The following is a 21,532-nucleotide window of genomic DNA, read 5'->3' on the forward strand; positions in this document are numbered from 1 at the left end:
AAAATCTTACACTTGAATGCAAAGCCGTCACAAACGTACAAGTACGAGTCTAAGGCTGAAATGTTACCATTTTCACCTAAAGAACTACTTCCCTCTTTTTAATGAAGGAGAAGTCCAACGCAAAGGAGTTTTACTAGGTTCCATGGGAAAGCCAATCAAAATCTACATTCAGCTACGTTACTACCCAAATGTCCATCAACTTATTATGATCTGTGTTCTATGAATTATGGTCGTCACTCAAATTAAATTCAAATTTAAGTATCTGTGTGCTATGAATTATGGGCATCACTCAAATTAAATTCGAATTTAAGTTAGATACTTTCTAGGAGCTATTTTAGATAGTTCATTACATGAGAAATTATTCCAAAACAATTATGATCTTAACTCTGCTAAATCATGTTGTAAAACTTCCTTAAAAACAAGAAATTATAGCAATAAAAAGGTAAAAAACAACAACATGTTTTAGCAACCTAAACAATTTTTTTGGGTTATTTCTAGGGTTGAAGGTATAAATAAATCTAGAATTAATGTAACGTGTACTTTCAAGAAACTTTTAGAATAGAACACAACTAATAGAATCCAATTGTAAGATATCTTCTACAAGTGAAATGATTTTCCAAGGAAAAACCCCTCCAAACCACCAAGAACTCTATGGTTTCTATGTCGAGAAACACAAATGCAACTTGTTACCCACCATTTTGTAGGTAATATCCCTAGGAGAAAAAAAATTTCTCCAAGATGGTCCTCAACCAGCAGCGAGCAGCCCCTTGCAACCACCAGCTAGCTCATTGTGCCATTTTCTCCGCCACTTGAGCCAGCGATGTGGTCCCTCGCCCATCTGCCATGATTGTATGTTTGAACGTGGGCATCCTAAATCTAAAGGTATGCCTTGTCATTTGGAAATTAGGTATTATAGTTTTCTTATCATGGATACTTTTGGGCATGGATTAATGGAGGGATTCGATGGAAAGAATGGCCTAGGTCTGTGCTTCTGTCCCCTAGACCCCTTTTGGGAATTAACCTTGGATTCTAGTCCCGTAGGATCTCTTTTACTAACCATTTGGTTCCAGGGATGCTATTTCACGCGAAAATGCGATTTTGGTTGAGTGGTCCCGCAATTTGTCATCACAACCCTTCACAGATACAAATATACAATAACCAAGTTACAACCCTTCAACTATCAACCCACAACCAAACCCAATAAATAATCAAGTTGTAGCACTTCGACCTACACACAACCTCAATACACAAGTACCCCACATAGTAACACCCTTAGCAATATTGTGTTCCTCAAGCTTGTACAACTTCCTTCCGGGGTTTGCTTTAGAGAGCGAGCTCCTTTGTGAGACCCAACTCTCTTCTTCCTTCGTTGTTTCCTCCTTTTCTTACAATGACAGGTTGTTGATCTTCTGTTGATTGATATTCTAACTCCTCTCCTATCATCTTATATAACGAGTCACCCTCCATGAACAGTGGTGCCTCTTCCAAGCGACGTGTTGGTTGAGGGTTCAAGTCGACCTTCCTTCGTTCGAGCCGACCATAAACTCCAAATTATGTCGCATAATTTTCGACATACAAACTTTCCTTCAATTCATCATCGGTCGTGTGCGTTCGCATCTCATCGTCGATCGTGTAACTTTGCAACTCAAGCAGGCGCATCTCAAATGGGCATGTCTTGTCTTTGGTCAAGTGCATCTCGGCTAAGTGTGCCTTGTCTTCGGTCAGGTGCGTCTCGGCTAGGCGTGCTCTCTCTTTAGTCAGGTGAACCTCACCTAGGCACCCTCATCGTGTCAACTCTCAAATTTGTTCCAATCATTCCATCAAACCCATCTCATGTGCGTTCTTCGTGCACTCGTCTCAAAAAATTCTTTCCATCAAACTCGTCGTGGTCGCGCCCTTTGTTGCCAACCAAGTCGTTCCACCAAAGGCAACTCAGACCAACTCAGGCATTCTCAGGTGCCTAGCCTAAGGGCTTCACATCCTCGCCCACATCAAAATGGTTTTCATCCTCAACAACACACCCCTCAACAAAACTCTTAACCAAATCTTGAAGACTGTCCTCATAATGAACAACCTCCTATCCACTGTCATCATCAATACAGAAAAAATCTCATCTCTGACATATATCCCATGTCTATGCATGTATTGCAACATGTAAGAATGACGTATTGGTTTCCCTCGTGTAATCAACTAGTCAGGTAGCTAATCTGACCGTAGCATCAATTCCACAAGAACACATGCACCCAAACATGTGCAACCATTCTCACCTCTTTACATGTCGCACAATATTTCCTCTGATTATGCTCATCATGAGGCATTGCTATTCAATGGAATCTCAAGCTCCCAGGGGTCTCACCATCTCGAACAAGTGACAGTAAGCCCATCTCCTTCATGAGCTTCAAAAAGATGGCACTGTGGGGAAGTCATACAACTTACCTTTCCACATCACAAGGCCATCTCTCCTCGTGTCTGAAAAAAATCCACCCATACCTAGTATGAACCCTCCATACTTCTCTGCAGTATACTCCTCTGCAGTATACTCCTCCTCTCTTCACGTTGATCCTCAACCATGCGCATTCGCAAATTGAATGGGCGCGTCTCGGTTGGGCATGCCTTGTCTTCGATAGAGCATGCCTCGACTAGGTACTCTTGTCGTGCCAACTCACCAACTCATTCCAATTGTTCCACCGAACTCATCTTGGGCGCACTCTTCGTGTGCCCATCCCACCAAAGTCGTTCCACCAAACTCATCTCAGGTGCACCCTTTGGTTGGTCCAACTTGTTCCACCAAACTTGACTCGGCCTAACTCCAGCACATTCAAGCCCCCCTGAGCACAAGGGCTTGACAGTGGGAGGTCCACATGCATCAAGTGAAAAGGGCCAAATATGTTGAAAGCTCCCCCAGAATAGCTCATAAGTCCAAGGAAAGGTTTTGAACGTAAGAATATATCCTAAAAATCATGCAAGTGACCACCAAAAATTATGAAATGATCCTCTCCAAGTCAAAAATAATGAAGCCATGTGTTCACAAATAGCAAGTAGATGTGTCCACAAAGGGTTTGGAGCTCCATTCCAATTCAAAATAGCTAGAAATATGATGAATGGGGGGCAGTTCAAGGATATTCAACATGGAATGTCAAGAGGATGCCCATGCGTGCAAAATTTGCCTAAATGGGCCTTGAATGATGTGACCAATGTTGTGGCATGTGTACTACCAAGCCAACTATGAAATTGCCACATGAACAATCATAGAATCATCTCCCATCGTCCCAAGCCAAAACATGTCGAATACATAAAATGGGGTCCATGGTTAACAAGATAGATAAGAGTAGTGTTAAGCAAGAAGCATAAATGAAATGCAAAAAGCCAACGAAGAAAGATGATGAAATAGGGGGCAGTTCAAGGATATTCAATGGGGAATGTCAAGAGGATGCCCATTCATGCAAAATTTGCCTAATGGGCCTTGAATGATGTGACCAATGTCGTGGGTTGAGTACTATCATGCCAACTATGAAATTGCCCCATGAAATGTGATGCCACATTAACAATCCTAAAATCATCTCCCATCATCCCAAGCCAAAACGTGTCGAATATATCAAATGGGGTCCATGCTTAACAAGTTGGATAAGAGTAGTCTTAATCAAGAAGCATAAATGAAATGCAAAAAGCCAAGGAAGAATAGTTAGAATTACGATACTTATAATTAATTGAAAAAAGGGATGTCTTAATGTCGGTGCTTGTTGAAGGAAGTGAAAGATATGAACATGGTAATTCAATACCAAAATAAGATACAATCTTGCAATGACTATGTTATAGTTATACCTCTAGGAGAGAAGGTAACATCAGCTACTTGGCAAGGACATGATGTGAACAAAATCAAGACGAAAAAACAAGGGAGGTATTGACACTAGTTGAGCAACTGGAATGTAACGAGGATTCCCATGCACACAAAAGTTGCACAAATGTGCCTCGAATAATGTGACAAATGCCATGGGATATGTGACAAATGTGGGGTCCATGCTTAAAAAAATAGATAGGAATGGTGTTAAGAATTAAGCGTAAGTGAAATGCATAAAAACCAAGGAAGAATAATTAGAAATATTATACTTATATTTAACAAAAGAGGTGTCTTCATGTTGTAACTTGTTGAAGGACGCGAAAGATGTGAGAATGATAACATCGCTACCAAAATAGGTAATAATCCTACAATGGTCATGTTAGAGTTTTACCTCTAGGAAGGTAGAAGGTGACACTGACTCCATAGTAAGGACACGAGGTGAAAAAAATCAAGATGAGAAAATAAGGGACGTATTGACACTGCTTTAGCACCATCAAAAATAAAAGGTAGATATTTCCATATTAAAAAATAAAGGACATTTAAATGGGAAAAGTTGATGAAATATCTATGAAGCTAAGAGGTAGCTATGCCATCATGTAAAAACCTAGGGTGCAAAAGATACGAAGACTAGTAAAGCGCCAAAGGCTAGTTATAAGCCCAAAAACATGGTATGGTTGTTCTCGTAGAAATAAATTCCTCAACCAAGCCAATGTCTGGCTCAAGAAGTTCAGACATCCACATGTGTGAAGTGAAAATGGGCTAAATAGGTGGACAACTCCTCCAAAAGTATTCGTAAGTCCAAGAGAGGGGTTTCCAAGGTAAGAATATATCCTCATCATCATCCAAGCAACCTCTTCAATTCAAAAATAGATGGAAATAAAGGGCATCCAAAGTGAAAAAGTTCATGAAATAGCTATGAAACTATGATATAGCTATGCACACGTGTATCTACCTAGGGTGCAAGATATACAAAGACTGGTGAAGCACTAAAGAAGGGAAGATTTGGAAATACGATCACCACGGTAGCTCTCACATGAGAAGAAGTGACTTTCGAGAGGCAAAAGCAAAGGCTACATGAGAAACTGCTAGCACAAAACAAGCAAAGGTGTGAGTTGCAATGAGCTAGTGACATACTAGTGAAGAAAAATATATTTAACATGAGTATGTATATGTCGAGAATAAGAAAAGAAGAATGAAAACAATAGAAAAAGGTTGATATACAATAAGCGAAAACTGGTTACAAAACTAGGGTGGTACTAGCTATGTCAAGGAGCAAACAATTAGAGGAAGGATGTGTTGGATAAATGATTAAGCAATCCCATAGCTGGAATCGACAAGATGCAGCGACCAAAACCAACGTTCCAAGGAAGTAACAAGGAGGAAGGAGCATGTTGACTAGAACCATTTAGGAAGAAGTATCTCAAGTTGGGCCCTACTCATGACAATGACTTAGAGGGAATCAATCACTAATGAGGTGACAAAATTAAAGTTTACAAAACGAGAAAATATAGAGAGAGAAGCAAAAAGAAAAAAAAAGGAAAAGATTAATTCCCGCCATCGGCATGAATGATTCACAAGTGGGAGGCCACTACTACATGCTAAAAATTCAAACATGGTAATCTCGTTGTCTAGGTAAGCTAATACCTCCACTGATAATATTTTTGGGTTGGCTCAAGTAGAGGTAAAGGCAACACCAACTCCTTAGCCTAGAAAATTTACAAGAAAGTCACTTGTCATCCACAAGGTAAAGGAGACTAAGACAATAAGAAAGGTATCCCAACTGTAAACAAAACCATCAAAGATAGAGAGTCTTCCTCCAAAGGATGAAATCTTTTAGGACTAAGAGGCTCAATATCCCTCCCGAAGGAATGGTATCAGCCTCAAAACATGGATAGATTTCCCTCCTAGAATTAACTTCCCTCAAGCAAGCCAATGTCTAGCCTCAAAATCTGGGTGTCACGCCATTAGGGCGCACCTCTGAGCTATGAGCTTCCCAAGTCCCCTGAGGTGTGCAGCACCGGCACGCTTTGTCCTCAATGTTGAAACCAACTTGAGTTTATAAATGCTTGTACTATGCCTCTAACCCATGTACCCTATACCGAGACCGATATCTTATACTTGCGAAATTGGTGTTTAATCAAATCTCACTACAATAGCCACTTCAAAACTTAACTTGAATTACAATTTACTTCAATTAACTTAAGTTCAGCAATAATCGCATTCATTCATAAATAGCACGAATCATGTACATAAATAACACTTCAATAAACGAGAGGGGGAACTCCCAAAACAATTTCCCAACTGCACTTTGAGTATAAAACTTCAATACACAAAACCTCGGTTTAAAATGGACTTCAATTTGGTTGGGAGGAACTCCAAACAATTCGCTGCCACAAACCTTCACGGATACAAATATACAATAACCGAGTTACAACTTTTCAACTGGCAACCCACAACCAAAACCAATAAACAACCAAGTTCCAGCCCTTCAACCTACATAAGACCTTAATACACAAATACCCCACGGTGTACCACCCTCATCAATACTACGTTCCACAAGCTTGCAGAACTTCCTTCAACAACTTGCTTTAGAGAGAAAGCTCCTTCGTCAGACCCAACTCTCCTCTTCCTTCGTCGTCTCCTCCTTTTCTAACTCCTCTCCTATCATCTTATATATATGTGTCACCCTCCATGAACAGTCATGTCTCTTCCAAGGGATGTGTCGTTTGGGTGTTTGAGTCGACCTTCCTTCGTTCGAGCCGAGCATAAACTCTAAATTATGCCGCATCATTTTTCGCATACAAACTTTCCTTCAGTTCACCGTCAGTCATGTGCATCTGAGTTTTGCGTGCCTTGTCCTTGGTCAGGTGTGACTCGGCTAGGCACCCTCGTCGCGCCGACTCTCAAATTTGTTCAAATTATTCCACCAAACGCATCTCAGGCGCATTCTTTGTGCGCTCATCTCACCAAACTCTTTCCATCGAACTTGTCTCGGGCGCGCCCTTTATGCCAACCAAGTCGTTCCACTGAAATCGACTCGACCTAAATCACGCATGCTCGAGTGCGTAGCATAAGGGCTTCACATCCCCCCCACATCAATATGGTATTCATCCTCGACAACACACCCCTCGGCAAACTTCTTAACCAACCCCTGAAGACTATTCTTATCATGAACAACCTTCACATCAACTATCTTCATCAATACATAAGAATCTTGTCTCTGACATATATCCTATGTTTATGCATGTATTGCAACCTTTAAGAATGACATGTATTGGATCCCCTCATGCAATCGACTAGTCAGGTAGCTAATCTGACCGTAGCATCAACTCCACAAGAACACATGCACCCAAACATGTGCAACCATTTTCACCTCTTTCCATGTCACACAATCTTTCCTCTGATTATGCTCATCATGAGGCGCCATTCAATGGCATGTCAAGCTCCCGGGGGTCTCAACATCTCCAGCAAGTGAAAGTAAGCCCATCTCCTTCGTGAGCTTCAAAAAGATAGTGGTGTGAGGAAGTCATACCACTCCCCTTTCCACATCACAAGGACATCTCTCCTCGTCTCCAAGAAGAATCCACCCATATGTGGTATGAACCCTCCATACTTCTCTGCAATATACTCCTCTTCATGTTTATCCTCAGTTGTGTGCATCCACAAATCGGACGGGTGTGTTTCGGCTGGGTGCACCTTGTCTTCAATTGGGCGCGCCTTGTCTTTGATGGAGCTTGCCTTGGCTAGGTACCCTTGTCGTGCTGACTCACCAAATCATTCCAATTGTTCCACTGACATCATCTTGGGCGCACTCTTCCTGTGCCCGTCTCACAAAAGTAGTTCCACCGAACTCATCTCAGGTGCTCTCTTCGTGTTGTCAGCCTCACTCGAGCACATTTGAGAGCCTAAGCCTAAGGGCTTGATGGTAGGAGGTCCACACACGTCAAGCAAAAAGGGCCAAATATGTTGAAATCTCCTCCAAAATAGCTCATAAGTCTAGGGAGAGGTTTCAAACGTAAAAATATATCTGGAAACTCATGCAAGTGACCTCCAAAAATTATGAAATGGACCTCTCCAAGTTAAAAATAATGAAGCTAGATGTTCACAAATAGCAAGTAGATGTGTTTGCAAAGGGTTTTGAGCTCAATTCTAGTGCAAACTAGCTAGAAATATGATGAAATGGGAGGTCGTTGAAGGATATTCAACATGGAATGTCAAGAGGGTGCCCATGCATGCAAAATTTGCCTAAACGGGCCTTGAATGATGTGAGCAATGTCGTGGCATATGAGTACTACCATGTCAACTATGAAATTGACCCATGAAATGTGATGCCACATTAACAATCATAGAATCATCTCCAATTGTCCCAAGCCAAAACGTGTCTAGTACATAAAATGGGATCCATTCTTAACAAACTAGATAAGAGTAGTGTTAAGCAAGAAGCATAAATGTAATGCAAAAAGCCAAGGAAGAATAGTTAGAATTACGATATCTATAATTCACTAAAAAAAGAGATGTCTTGAGGTTGGAGCTTGTTAAGGGATGTTTCCAAGGTAAGAATATATCCTCATAATCATCCAAGCGACCTCGTCAATTACAAAATATATGGAAACAGAGGGAATCTAAAGTCGCAAAGTTCATGAAATAGCTATGAAACTAAGATATAGCTATGCCCACGTGTATCTAACTAGGGTGCAAGAGATACGAAGACTGGTGAAGCACCAATGAAGGCAAGATTTGGAAATACAATCACCATGGTAGCACTAGCATGAGAAGGAGTGACTTTCGAGAGGCAAAAGCAAAGGCTGCATGAGACAATGCTAGCACAAAACAAGCAAAGGTGTGAGCTGCGATGAGCTAGTGACATACTAGTGAAGACAAAAACATCTAACATGAGTATGTGGACGTTGAGAGAATGAGAAAAGAAGAATAAAAACAATAGAAAAAGGTCGATATAGAATGAGAGAAAATTGGTTACGACACTAGGGTGGTACTAGCTAAGTCAAGGAGCAAAAGATTAGAGGAAGGATGTGTTGGATAAATGATTAAGCAATCCCATAGCTACAGTCTACAGGATGCAACAACCAAAACCAACGTTCCAAGGAAGTAAAAAGGAAGAAGGAGCATGTTGACTAGAACCATCTAGGATGATGTATATCAAGTTGGGCCCTACTCATGACAATGACTTAGAGGGAATCAATTACTAGTGAGGTGACCAAAAATAGAGTTGACAAAACGAGAAAATATAGAGAGAGAAGCAAAAAGAAAAATATGGAAAAGACTAATTCTTGCCATTGGCAATAATGATTCACAAGTGGGAGACTACTACTGCATGCTAAAGATTCAAACATGGTAATATCATTCTCCAAGAAAGATATATACCTCCAGTGATAATATTTTTGGGTTGGCTCAAATAAAGGCGAAGGAAACACCATCTCTTTAGCTTAGAAAATTTACAAGAAAGTCACTTGTCATCCACAAGGTAAAGGAGACTAAGAAAATAAGCAAGGTATGCCAAATGTAAACAAAACCATCGAAGATAGAGGGTCATCCCCCAAAGTTTGAAATCTTTTAGCATCAAGAGGCTCAATATCCCTCCCGAAGGCATGTTATAATCTTCAAAACATGGTGAGGTTTCCCTCCCAGAAATAACTTCCCTCGAGCAAGCCAATGTCTAGCCTCAAAATCTAGGTGTCATGCCACCAAGGCACAACTTTGAGATATCAGTTTCCCGAGTCCCCTGAGGTGTGTGGCATTGGCATGCTTTCTCCTCAATGGTGAAACCAACTTGAGTTTACTAATGCTCATACTATGCCTCAAGCCCATGTACCCTATACCAAGACCTATATCTTATACTCGCGAAAATGGTGTTCAATCAAATCTCACTACAATAGCCACTTCAAAACTCAACTTCAATTACAGTTTACTTCAATTAACTTAAGTTAAGCAATAATCACATTCATTCATAAACAACACAAACATGCACATAAATAACACTTCAATAAACAAGAGGGGGAACTCCCAAAACAATTTCCCCACTGCTCCATACCTATAAAACTTCAATACACATCTTTGGCTTATAATGGACAACGGTTTGGTTGGGAGGAACTCCAAACAGTTCGTTGCGACAACCCTTCACATATACAAATATACAATAACCGAGTTACAACCCTTAACCTAGCAACCCACAACCAAACCCAATAAATAACTTACTTGTGGCCCTTCAACATATACACAATCTCAATACACAAATACCCCACGGTCTACCACCCTCAGCAATACTGTGTTCCACAAGCTTGCACAACTTCCTTCAGCAGCTTGCTTTAGTGACCGAGCTCCTTCATGAGACCCAACTCTCCAAACTTCAGTTGATTTATGTTCAAACTCCTTCACGAATAGTCATGTCTCTTCCAAGGGACGTGTCATTTAGGCTTTTGAGCCAACCATAAACTCCAAATTATCTCGCATCATTTATCGCATACAAACTTTCCTTCAGTTCACCGTCAATCGTGTGCCTTCGCATTTCATCCTCAGTCATGTACCTTCGCAACTCGGGCAAGCCCATCTAGCCTGTGCCAAGCCTTGCCTTCGATCGATCGCATCCCAGTTGGCCACGCCTTGTCTTATTCGAGTGTGCCTCAGCTAGGCAGCCTCGTTGTGCCGACTCTAAAATTTGTTCCAATCATTCAACCCAACTCATCTCATGTGCGTTCTTCGTGTGCTTGTCTGCCCAAAGTCTTTCCATCGAACTCGTCTTGAGCGCGCCCTTCATGCCAACCAAGTCGTTCCCCAGAACTCAACTCGGCCTAACTCGGGTGTGCTCGGGTGGCTAGCCTAAGGGCCTAACATCCTCCCCCACGTTAAAATGGTAGTCATTCTAGACAACGCACCCCTTGGAAAACTTCTTAACCAAATCTTGAAGATTGTTTTCATCATGAACAACCTTCACATCATCAATACAGAAGAATCTCTTCTTTGACATATATCCCATGTCCATGCATTTATCGCAACCTGTAAGAATGACATGTGTTGGATCCCCTCGTGCAACTGACTAGTCAGATAGCTAATCTGACCATAGCATCAACTCCATAAGAACACATGCACCCAAACATGTGCAACGATTGTCAACTCTTTCCATGTCACACAATCTTTCCACCGATTATGCTCGTCATGATAGGTCATTCAATGACGTCTCAAGCTCATAGGGGTCTCACCATCTCGAGCAAGTGATAGTAAGCCCATCTCCTTCATGAGCTTCAAAAGGATGGTGGTGTGGGTAAGTCATACAACTTCCATTTCCACATCACAAAGCCATCTCTCCTTGTCTCCGAGAAGAATCCACATGTACCTAGTATGAACCCTCCATACTTCTCTGCAATATACTCCTCTTCACATTGATCCTCCACTGTGTGCATTCACAAATCGGATGGGTGTGTCTCGGCTGGGCACACCTTGTCTTCGGTTGGGCGCTCCTTGTCTTCGACAGAGCATACCTCCACTGGGTATCCTTGTCGTCGTGACTCACCAAGTCGTTCCAATTGTTCCACCGAACTCATCCTGGGCGCGCTCTTCATCTGCCTGTCTCACCAAAGGCATTCCACCGAAGTCATCTCAGGTGCACTCTTCATGTTGTCTAACTCATTCCACCAAACTTGACTCGCCCTAATTCGAGCACATTCAAGCAACTAAGCCTGAGGACTTGATGGTGGGAGGTCCACATGCGTCAAGTGAAATGGGCCAAATATGTTGAAAGCTCCTCCAAAATAGATCATAAGTCTAAGGAGAGGTTTCAAATGTAAGAATATATCCTAAAAATCATGCAAGTGACCTCCAAAATATATGAAATGACCCTCTCCAAGTCAAAAATAATGAAGCCACATATAGCAAGTAGATATGTCTGTAAAGGGTTTGAGATCTATTCCAGTGCAAAATAGCTAGAAAGATGATGAAATACGAGGTTGTTCAAGGATATTCAACACGGAATGTCAAGAGGATGCCCATGGATGCAAAATTTGCCTAAATGGGCCATGAATGATGTGACCAATATCGTGGCATATGTGTACTACCATGTCAACTATGAAATTGCTCCATTAAATGTGATGCCACATGAAAAATCATAAAATCATCTCCCATTGTCCCAAGCCAAAACGTGTCGAATACATAAAATGGGGTCCATGCTTAACAAGCTAGATAAGAGTAGTGTTAAGAAGGAAGCATAAATGAAATGCAAAAAGCCAAGGATGAATAGTTAGAATTATGATACTTATAATTCACTTAAAACAAAGAGATGTCTTGATGTTGGAGCTTGTTGAAGGATGTTTCCAAGGTAAATATATCCTCGTAATCATCCAAGCGACCTCGTCAATAGCAAAATAGATGGAAATAAAGGTCATTTAAAGTGGAAAACTTCATGAAATAGCTATGAAACTATTAGATAGATATGCCCACCTATAGCCACCTAGAGTGCAAAAGATACGAAGACTAGTGAAGAACCAATGAAGGCAAGATTGGAAAATACGATCACCGTAGCTCTAACATGAGAATATGTGACTTTCGAGAGGCAAAATCAAAGGCTAAATGAGACAATGCTAGCACAAAACAAGCAAAGGTGTGACTTGTGATGAGCTAGTGACATAATAGTGAAGACAAAAATATCTAACATGAATATATAGATGATGAGAGAATGAGAAAAGAAGAATGAAAACAATAGAAAAAGGTAGATATAGAAAGAGAGAAAATTGGTTACGACACTAGGCTGGTGCTAGCTAAGTCAAGAAGCAAAATATTAGAGAAAGGATGTGTTGGATAAACGATTAAGCAATCCCATAGCTGCATTCTACAGGATGCAACAACCAAAACCAACGTTCCAAGGAAGTAACAAGAAGAAAGGAGTGTGGTGACTAGAACCATCTAGGAAGAAGTATCTCAAGTTTGGCCCACTCATGACAATGACTTAGAGGGAATCAATCAATAGTGAGGATACCAAAAATGTAGTAGAAAATATAGAGAAAGAGGCAAAAAGAAAATAAAAAGGAAAAGACTAATTCCAACATCAATGATTCACAAGTGGGAGACTATTACTGCATGCTAAAAAATCAAACATGGTAATCCCATTGTCCAAGCAAGCTATATACCTCCACTGATAATATTTTTGGGTTGGCTCAAGTAGAGGCAAAGGCAACACCAACTCCTTAGCCTAGAAATTTTACAAGAAAGTCACTTGTCATCCACAAGGTAAAGGAGACTAAGACAATAAGCAAGGTATGCCAAATGTAAACAGAACCATCGAAGATAGAGAGTCGTCCCATAAAGGTTGAAATCTTTTAGGATCAAGAGGGTCAATATCCCTTCTGAAGGCATGGTATAAAGCCTCAAAACATGGTGAGGTTTCCCTCAAATAAATAACTTCCCTCAGGCAAGCCAGTGTCTAGACCCAAAATATGGGTGTCACGCCACTAGGGCGTATCTCTGAGCTATGCGCTTCCCAAGTCCCCTAAGGTGTGCAACACCGACATGCTTTATCCTCAATGTTGAAACTAGCTTGAGCTTATTAATGCCTGTACTAAGCCTCAAGCACATGTACCCTATACTGAGACCAATATCTTATACTTGTGAAATTGGTGTTTAATCAAATATCACTACAATAGCCACTTCAAAACTTTACTTCAATTACAATTTACTTCAATTAACTTAAGTTCAGGAATAATCACATTCATTCATAAACAACACGAATCATGTCCATAAATAACACTTCAATAAACGAGAGGGGGAACTTCCAAAACAATTTTCCAACTGCGCTTTGACTATTAAACTTCAACAAACAAAACTTCGGTTTAAAATGGACTTCGATTCGGTTGGGAGGAACTCCAAACAATTTGTTGCCACAAAGCTTCATAGATACAAATATACAATAACTGAGTTACAAATTTTCAACTAGCAACCCGCAACCAAACCCAATAAATAACCAAGTTGCAGCGCTTCAACCTACAAAACACCTTAATACACAAAACACCCCACGGTGTACCACCCTCATCAATACTGAGTTCCACAAGCTTGCACAACTTATTTCAACAACTTGCTTTAGAGAGCGAGCTCCTTCGTGAGAACCAACTCTCTTCTTCCTTCGTTGTCTCCTTTTCTTGCAATCACAGGTTGTTGATCTTGGGTTCATTGATGTTCTAACTCCTCTCCTATCATCTTATATATATGAGTCACCCTCCATGAACAGTCGTGTCTATTCTAAGGGACGTGTCGGTTGGGCGTTCGAGCTGACATTTCTTCGTTCAAGGCAACCACAAACTCCAAATTACATCACATCATTTGTCAGATATAAACTTTCCTTCAGTTCATTGTCATTCGTGTGCCTTCGTGTCTCATCCTCAGTCGTGTACCTTCAAAACTCGAGCTGACGGATCTTCGCTGGGCAAGCCTTGTATTCGTTCGGGCGCATCTCGGCTGGACACGCCTTATCTTCGGTCGGGTGCGCCTAGGCTAGGCACCCTCGTCGTGCCGACTCTCAAATTTGTTCCAAAGTGTCCACCAAACTCATCTCAAATGCGTTCTTCGTACGCTCCTCTCAGCGATGTCTTCCCATCGAACTCATCTCGAGCGCGCCATTCGTGCCAACCAAATCGTTCCACCAAACTCGACTCAGCTTAACTCAGGCGTGCTTGAGTGCCCAACTTAAGGGCTTGACATCCTCCACCACGTCAAAATGGTTGTCATCCTCGACAACGCACGCCTCAACAAATTTCTTAACCAAATCTTGAAGACTGTTCTCATCATGAACAACCTTCGCATCAATTGTCTTCAACAATAGAGAAGAATCTCATCTCTGACATATATCCCATGTCTATGCATGCATCGCAACTTGTAAGAATTACATGTGTTGGTAGATAATCTAACCGTAGGATCAACTCCACAAGAACACATGCACCCAAACATTTCGAACCATTGTCACCTCTTTCCATATCACACAATCTTTCCTCCGATTATGCTCATCATGAGGAACCATTCAATGACATCTCAAGCACCCAGGGACCTCACCATCTCGAGCAAGTGACAGTAAGCCCATCTCCTTCATGAGCTTCAAAAACATGGTGGTGTGGGCAAGTAATATGACTTCCCTTTCACATCACAAGGCCACCTCTCCTCGTATCCAAGATGAATCCACCCATACCTGGTATGAACCCTCCATACTTCTCTGCAATATACTCCTCTTCGCGTATACATGGTGAGGTTTCCCTCCTAGAAATAACTTCCCTCAGGCAAGCCAATGTCTAGCCTCAAAATCTAGGTGTCATGCCACTAGGTCTCACCTCTGAGCTATGCGCTTCCCGAGTCCCCTAAGGTGTGCAAAACCGGCACACTTTCTCCTCAATGGTGAAACCAACTTGAGTTTACTAATGCTCGTACTACGCCTCTAGCCCATGTACCTTATACTGAGACCGATATCTTATACTTGTGAAATTGGTTTTCAATCAAATCTAACTACAATAGCCACTTCAAAGCTTAAGGTCAATAACAGTAGACTTCAATTCACTTAATTTCAGCAATAATCGCATTGATTCATAAAAGCATGAATCATGTACATAAATATCACTTCAATAAACGAGAGGGAGAACTCCCAAAACAATTTCCCAATTGCTCTTTGACTATAAAACTTCAATACACAAAACTTCGATTTATAATGGACTTTGGTTCAGTTGGTAGAAACTCCAAATAGTTCGTTGTCACAACCCTCCACAGATACAAATATACAATAACCAAGTTACAACCCTTCAGTTATCAACCCACAACCAAACCCAATAAATAATAAAGTTGTGGTATTTCAACCTACACACAACCTCAATACACAAATACCCCACATCATAACACCCTTAGCAATACTGTGTTCCTCAAGCTTGTACAACTTCCTTCCGCGGCTTGCCTTAGAGAGTGAGCTCCTTCGTGAGACCCAACTCTCTTCTTCCTTCATTGTCTCCTCCTTTTCTTGCAATGACAAGTTGTTAATCTTCTATTGATTGATGTTGTAACTCCTCTCCTATCATCTTATATAACAAGTCACCCTCCGTGAACAGTGGTGCCTCTTCCAAGGGACGTGTCAGTTGGGGGTTCAAGTCGACCTTCCTTCGTTCGAGCCGACCATAAACTCCAAATTATGTCACATAATTTTCGACATACAAACTTTCCTTTAGTTCATCGTCGGTCGTGTAACTTCGCAACTCAAGCGAGCGCATCTCAGATGGGCATGCCTTGTCTTTGGTCAGGTGCATCTCGGCTAAGCACGCCTTGTCTTCAGTCGGGTGCGTCTCGGCTAGGCACTCTTTCTCTTCAGTCGGGTGCGCCTCACCTAGGCACCCTCGTTGTGTCGACTCTCAAATTTGTTCCAATCATTCCATCAAACCCATTTCATGTGCGTTCTTCGTGCACTCATCTCAAAAAATTCTTTTGATCAAACTCGTCTCGGTCGCACCCTTCGTTGCCAACCAAGTCGTTCCACCAAACTCAACTCAGCCCAACTCAGGCATTCTCAGGTGCCTAGCCTAATAGCTTCACATCCTCGCCCACATCAAAATGGTTTTCGTCCTTGACAACACACCCCTCAATAAAACTCTTAACCAAATCTTGAAGATTGTCCTCATAATGAACAACCTTCACGTCAAGTGTCTTCATCAATACAAAAGAATCTCATCTATGACATATATCCCATGTCTATGCATGTATTGCAACCTGTAAGAATGACGTGTTGGATCCCCTCGTGCAATCGATTAGTCAGGTAGCTAATCTGACCGTAGCATCAACTCCACAAGAACACATGCAACCAAACATGTGCAACCATTCTCACTTATTTACATGTCGCACAATCTTTCCTCCGATTATGCTCATCATGAGGCGCTACCATTCAATGGCATCTCAAGCTCCCAGGGGTCTCACCATCTCGAGAAAATGACAGTAAGCCCATCTCCTTCATGAGCTTCAAAAAGATGGCAGTGTCGGGAAGTCATACAACTTACCTTTCCACATCACAAGACCATCTCTCCTCGTGTCTAAGAAAAATCCACCCATACCCGGTATGAACCCTCCATACTTCTCTGCAATATACTCCTCTGTTCACATTGATCCTCGGCCATGTGCATTCGCAAATTGAATGGGCGCATCTCAGTTGGGCATGTCTTGTCTTCGATAGAGCATGCCTCGACTAGGTACCCTTCTCGTGCCAACTCACCAACTCGTTCCAATTGTTCCACTGCACTGATCTTGCGAGTGCTCTTCGTGTGCCCATCTCACCAAAATCATTCCACCGAACTCATCTCGAGCGCACTCTTTGTGTCGTCCAACTCATTCCACCAAACTTGACTCGACCTAACTCCAGCACATTCGAGCGCCTGAGCATGAGGGCTTGACGATGGGTGGTCCACACGCGTAAATTGAAAAGGGCCAAATATGTTGAAAGCTCCCCCAAAATAGCTCATAAGTCCAAGGCGAGGTTTTGAACGTAAGTATAGATCATAAAAATCATGCAAGTGACCACCAAAAATTATGAAATGATCCTCTCCAAATAAAAAATAATGAAGCCATGTGTTCGCAAATAGCAAGTAGATGTGTCTGCAAAGGATTTGGAGCTCTATTCCAATTCAAAATAGCTATAAATATGATGAATAGGGGGCAGTTCAAGGATATTCAACATGGAATGTCAAGAGGATGCCCATGCGTGCAAAATTTGCCTAAATGGGCCTTTAATGATGTGACCAATGTTGTGGCATGTGTACTACCATGCCAACTATGAAATTGCCACATGAAAATCATCGAATCATCTCCCATTGTCCCAAGCCAAAACGTGTTGGATACATAAAATTGGGTCCATGTTTACAAGATAGATAAGAGTAGCGTTAAGCAAGAAGCATAAATGAAATGCAAAAAGCCAATGAAGAAAGATGATGAAATCGGGGGCAGTCCAAGGATATTCAACGGGGAATGTCAAGAGCAGTGATGCGGGGGAGCGCCCCCCCCCCCCTTCGAACCCGCTCCCGAAGCGCGCTCCGGGCGGGAGCGGGTCGGGAGCGCGCTCCCCAAATCACTCCCGGACGGGAGCGATTTTCGGGAGCGCGCTCCCGTAAAAAAATTTGCGCTCCCTGGTCTGTGAGGGAGCGCTTCAGGGAGCGATCGCTCCCGCGCTCCCGGAGCGCTTTTTAATGCCCAGGAGCGATCGGGGAGCGATCGCTCCCTGATCGCTCCCGGGCATTAAAAAACGCTCCGGGAGCGAATTTTAGTGAACCGGGAGCGGTTCGGCGGAAAAAAAATTCCGCGGACCCGAAAAAAACAAAAAATTTAACTAATTTTTTTGGGTTTATAAGCCCAATGGGCCAAAACAAAATCATTTCAATGAGTTTGAGAGCAAAGGAGCAAGGAGCAAGAGCTGAGGAGCAAGGAGCCAGAGCTGAGGAGCGAGGAGCAAGTGCCAAGGAGCGAGGAGCAAGCTTGCAGAGGTAAGTAACTTAATCATTTAGTTAGTTTAGTTGGTTAGGTAGTTAGTTTGTTTAGTTTAATTTACTTGTTTGAGTTTAAAGATCATTAATTTAAATTAAATTAATAAATTAAATGAATTAATCCCAATAAACTAAATTAATTTGCAGATTCAAGACTCAAACCCTACAAACATCAAACACGATGGACCTGGGGATTTTTATTGCCATTTTCCTCTTCCTGGTCCCTTTTCTGGTTATTATGGTGGTGGAGAGTAGGAAACGGAGGGGGCCTGAAACTGAAGAGGTGGATGAAGAAGCTGGAGGAAGTCAAATAGGTGAAAACCCCAGTGAGGAGGATGTGGAGGGTGAACATGAGGGTCAAAAAACTAAACAAGACCAAACTCCATTGTGGAAATATGTTCAGAGGCCTGAAACAGGGAAAGGGGGTGGAACCACTAAATTTCATTGCCCCCATTGCAACAATGATTTCACAGGCTCATACACCCGTTTGAGAAGACACCTTTGCGGGATAAGGGCATGGGATGGAGAGAAACAAATAGGAATCAGAACTTGCGACGCGGTGTCAACAGCAGATAGAGCCAAATACATAAAGGAAGAGGAGGACGCCCAATACAAAGCAAAAAGATCAAGGGGTTTCTTTGAAAGCTCACAAAGAACTCCTTCAGCATCCTCCCAAGGCAGTGGATATGGACATGGAGGCTCAGGGTCATCATCTTTACGCCGTAGAACCATATCAGATTTCCTTGATGAGGGGTGTAGGAATGATGTGGATTCAAAAATTTACAGGTTCCTCTATGCAAATGGGATACCATTCAATGTTCTACGCTCACCTTATTGGCACGAAATGGTTTCTGCCATAAATGATGCCCCTAAAGGATACAAGAGCCCTGGGTATGACAAGGCAAGAACTGTTGGCCTTGATCATGAAAAAGCAAAAATATCACAATCTTTGAATAAAATGACAAGTTCTTGGACTGACAATGGGGTGTCCATTGTATCTGATGGATGGACAAATGTAAAAGGCAAGCCATTGATAAGTGTTCTTGCTGTGTCCCGAAGTGGTCCCATTTTTCTAGCTGCACATGATTACTCAGACAAGTTCAAGACCGCTATCAACATTGCAGAAGCATTGCTTGAAACAATTGAGCGTATTGGCCCATACAATGTCATCCAAGTCATCACTGATAATGCTCCTAATTGTAAGGCAGCGGGAGCAATTATTGAGGATAGATACCCGAACATATTTTGGTCTGGATGTTTGGTTCACACATTGAACCTTCTGTTGCATGATATTGTCAAAAACAAAAATGAACAATACCAATGGATTGGTGATTTGTACAAGAGAGGAAAAAAAATGATAAAATTTATTACAAATCATAGCAATACCCATGGCCTTTTCCGCAGTCACTCGAGATTGGAGTTGCTGAAGATTGCGAGGACTAGATTTGGTAGCTATTACCTCACCTTCAGGCGCCTTTTGAAGGTAAGAGAGGGTTTAGCTAGCATGGTATCAAGTCCAAATTGGCAGGTGTTAAAGGAAAGGGCTACAAATGTAGCTGACATTGCAGGTTTTGAAACGGTGGAGGAGGCCGCTCTTGATGGGCAGTTTTGGACAACTGTGAGACAGGTATTGGATTTCACCAAGCCAATTTATAACATGATTCGGTTTGCAGATACAGACAAACCAGTGATTGGCGAGGTGTATGAGCAAATGGATACCATGTTGGGGGAAATAAAAGACATTGTTAATAACAGAGATCCCGACTTGTACAATCTGATTCACGATTGTGTGTGTGAACGGTGGAAAAGGCTTAACCTTCCACTACATTGCTTGGCGTATATCCTTACGCCAAAATACTACTCAAATTCTTGGTTGGGCAAACCTGCAGCAGGGGGTGGTGTTAGGACCAAACCCCATTTAGATCGAGAGGTAACTAAAGGATATCTGGATGCATTAGAAAAGTTGGTGCCTGACAGGGAGGAATGTGCAGCTGTGCGCCTTGAAATAGGCAGATACTTCACTGGCAGTGGTTTGTATGGTAACTTCCATGCAATGGACGACAAAGATAAATTTGATTCTCTCACATGGTGGGAAACATATGGCGGCGACGGACTTTTGCGAAAATTGGCATTGAAAGTTCTTGCACAGGTTGTAAATTCTTCTTCTGCAGAGAGGTGTTGGAGCACCTACAGTTATATACATAATGTGAAAAGAAACAGGCTCAACGAAAACCGAGCAGAAAGCTTGGTTTATGTGCACTACAATTTGAGGTTGTTGAGCCATTACTGTGATCGGGCTAATGAAGATCCCACATATAAAATTTGGGACAATCACCCTGAGGACGACAATTTGGAGGATGGCATTGTACATATGGAAGAACTAGAAGATGAGCTTGTACGGGATGAAGCTGAAGCAGCTGCAGCAGCCATGCCACCTCCACCTCCACCATCCAGTAGCAGTTCTCGGGGCCCGAGTCTTGTTCCATTGCTGTCGCCACCTCCATCGACACCCTCGCGTGGAGGCTCTAGTTCTGGTCGTCGGTCTGGGCGGGAGACTCCTAGAAGACCGCCAAGACCTACTTATACTCCTGGAGACTCTCGTGGCAAGGGCCACTTGTAGATTTACAGTTTACTTGTCTTTTTTAGTTTCTATTAGACTTGTCACTTTAGTTTTCATAACTGTTCAGTGTTGAGTTTTGAGTCCTTGACTCTTGACTCTTGACTCTTTCATATCATTATGACATTATGATATTTTTTGTAAACATTATATCACTGTGACAATGAAAATTTGAAGTTTGAAGTTGGGCCTTGGCAATTATAACTCATTGGTAATGATTGTGAATTATGAATATGATGCTTTGTGAAAGACTAAAGTTGTTTCATTTCATCTCATTATTCATGTTTCATTTTATAAATTTTTAACATTTCATATCATGTTAACAGTTAGAAGTTAGGACTTAGAAATATCTTCGATATTACTTCTTGTAATGGTTAAACTTGGCTTACAAGTACAACTTGTTACTTTGGTGATCAATGATGATAAATGTTATTGAATTGAATGTTATTTTAATTTATTATTTTACTAAGGTTGATGACGATTATAATTTCTAGATGATTGATGTGATATGGTTCAATGATCAATTTATGTTTTTTTATGTTTTTTATGTCTATTTCATCATTCTACATGTTTTTGTTGACATATATG

Source organism: Pinus tabuliformis, chromosome J (genome assembly GCF_031772625.1).
Source record: "Pinus tabuliformis cultivar Carrire ecotype Pingquan chromosome J, CPIR1, whole genome shotgun sequence".
In the NCBI taxonomy this organism is placed as follows: Eukaryota; Viridiplantae; Streptophyta; class Pinopsida; order Pinales; family Pinaceae; genus Pinus; species Pinus tabuliformis.